The sequence below is a fragment of the Apium graveolens genome, chromosome 5 (assembly GCF_009905375.1).
Source record: "Apium graveolens cultivar Ventura chromosome 5, ASM990537v1, whole genome shotgun sequence".
NCBI classification, from domain to species: Eukaryota; Viridiplantae; Streptophyta; class Magnoliopsida; order Apiales; family Apiaceae; genus Apium; species Apium graveolens.
Window position 1 is genome coordinate 151815017 of NC_133651.1, and position 2935 is coordinate 151817951.

Sequence of the window (2935 nt, forward strand, 5' to 3'; positions counted from 1 at the left end):
AATAAATTACAAGGCATGAAGCCTGGATCATCACACGGCTTAGTTCTCAGGAGGAGGAGAAGTCTTCTCGCGACCTTCTTCTGGAGGAGGAGGTGGATGAGCCTGATAAGTGGCATTTTATACCACTTAGAACGTCTTAAAATGGCTTAAATTGGTGTCTTGAAATCAAGTATTTTGTGTATTTGATGCGTTTTTCTAGTGTTTATGCATTTCAGGGTTTTAGTTGCATTTTGGGGGAGGAATCATCAAGAATAAGCCTTGGCATGTGTTCACCATTGCGAGAGGAAAGAAACGGGCAGATTACGGCGAAGAAACGGAGCAAAATCAGGTTTTTTCCAGTAGAGGTCTGAGCGCCCGCTCAGCATTGCTGAGCGGCCGCGCAGCAAGCTGAGCGCCCGCTCAGCTATGCTGCGCGGCCGCGCAGGGTTGGGAAAAAAGACAAATTATTTTAGGACTTCTACTTTTGTTTGGTTTCCACTTCTATGTAATCTGAGTTTTATGGGACTATTATATAAGTAGATTTGAGACGTTTTCACAAGTGTGGATTGAAGAAGATTGTGTTTTTACGCAAGGAGCGAAGGAGATAAGGAAGAAGACCGATTTAGCACACCGCAACGAAGAGGAAGCATATATTCTTGTGATTCTTGTTTCGTTGTAACATTGGATGCTAGTTTTCTTGCTTTGAACTTATTTACTCTTGTGACGTACTCTGTTTTAATATAATTAGTTTAGTTATTATTTCCTTGTGTTTGTTTATCATGATTTCATATGAACCCATGATGACGATAAGTGCTATTATGGGCTAATCGTGATCATGGGGTTGCAACGGATTTATTATGGAATTCTTTAGTTGATTGTTTAATACTTTAGTGTGTGATGATTGTATGATATCTAGTATTGGTTGTGCGTATTTGTCTTATGTGCGTCGCGAACATATAAGATAGGGTGTTAATCTCTTGTGAAGCGACGGTGGATCTTGAGATTTAGAACTTGCCAGGCTAGCATAGGTTCATGTATGTTGTGCATGATTAGTGGGTAACTCTAACAGTTTTATTTGCCCTATGTAATCAAAAGGAATAACTTGTGCTTAAATCGTTGTGTTGTCAATTTCTGTAGACATATAGGAACTCAACATAATTGATGACTATTCAACTTCTATCTTAATTGTGGATGCTTGGTAGAATGGTATTAGTACAATGAAAGTTGGCTTTTATCAGTTTCGTGTTATTCGATTAATATCATCGCTGTCACATGCTAAAGGTAATAATAATGGCTATAGAAGGAAGTAATAATGAAGTTGTGATCTCATGAGTGTTTTATTATTGATAAAGTGAAGTGTTAGTTAAGTGGTTAATTAAGTAGTTAATTGTAGTTAATATTTAATCAACAATTTTAAGTGTTATTATCTTAACATTGAGAAGTAATCATACATTGGTGAGTGAGTTAAATTAGACAATAATTCAGTCTGAGTCTCTGTGGGAACGAACTAGAAAGTATTCTATATTACTTGCGAACGCGTATACTTGCGTGAATATTAGCGCGTGTTTTCGCCCTAACAAGTTTTTGGCGCCGCTGTCGGGGACTCGGCGTATTTGTTTAGTTTATGTACTTACCATCATTGGTCATTAGGACTCAGTGATTAGGACGTAGTAGTTACTTATTTTTTTCGGTTGTGTTTCAGGTACTTTAGCAAGCGTTTATGCAAACTCGTTCTCGTGCTCGCAAGAGGACTTTAGATACAGCTGAGGAGACAGACGAAGTTCTTGATATTCCGGAGAAGTTAGATTTTGAGGATTCGGATTCAGGAACTGAGCAGAAAGAACCAGTAAACATGGGAGATCGTATTGTTCAAGCTGATCCAGCTCTTATGGATTTTTCTCGGCCTAAAATTGATGACATTCAGTCAAGCATCCTTCATCCGGCTATTCAAGCTAACACCTTTGAAATCAAGCCGAGCACTATTCAGATGGTGCAGAATTTTGTTTCTTTTGGAGGAGCGGCAACTGAAGACCCCAACATGTACATAAGGAATTTTGTCGAGATCTGCAACACTTTTAAGTATAATGGCGTGACTGATGAGGCTATCAAGTTGAGGCTTTTCCCATTCTCACTGAGGGACAAGGCTAAAGACTGGTTACATTCTGAACCAGCTGGGTCCATCACTACGTGGCAAGATCTTGCGCAAAAGTTTCTGGTGAAGTTTTATCCGATGGCAAAGACTGCTGCTATGAGGAGTGCTCTTACTCAGTTTGCGCAGCAACCTACAGAGTCTATGTGCGAGGCTTGGGAACGCTACAAGGAAATGTTGAGAAAATGTCCACATCATGGAATGCCGGATTGGATGGTGATCACTGGTTTCTATAATGGTTTGGGGGCCCAATCTCGGCCCATGCTCGATGCAGCAGCTGGAGGCGCCTTATGGGCTAAAAGCTATACTGAGGCGTATAATCTTATAGAGTCGATGGCTGCGAATGAGCATCAAAACCCAACTCAGAGGATGACGTCAGGCAAGGTAGCAGGTATTCTGGAAGTTGATGCAGCCACCGCTATTGCAGCCCAGCTCCAAGCGCTATCAATGAAGGTTGATTCTCTGGCTACATATGGAGTTAATCAAATAGCTATGGTTTGTGAGCTTTGTGCAGGTTCTCATGCTACGGATCAGTGTTCTCTTGTCAACGAATCTGTTCAGTATGTGAATAATTATCAGCGACAACAGCAGCCTGTGCCAGCGACCTATCATCCTAACAACAGAAATCATCCAAATTTCAGCTGGGGGAATAATCAGAATGCTATTCATCCACCATATTAGCAAGGAGTGAGTAAACAGTTTAACCCACCTGGATTCCAGCAACCACAGCAGTATGTTACAAGGCAATCATATCCTCAACAGGGAAGTACAGCCGCACCTACTAGTGTTGATTTTGAGGAACTTAAG

General features: G+C 40.9%; 1 non-coding gene across 1 annotated transcript; it reads right to left on the minus strand.

Annotated features, from left to right (window-relative positions):
* Positions 1-2224: 2224 nt before the first annotated feature.
* Positions 2225-2331, minus strand: LOC141662764 (small nucleolar RNA R71). The gene has a single exon (XR_012550857.1). It is a non-coding gene; the product is annotated as a small nucleolar RNA R71 (small nucleolar RNA).
* Positions 2332-2935: the final 604 nt, after the last annotated feature.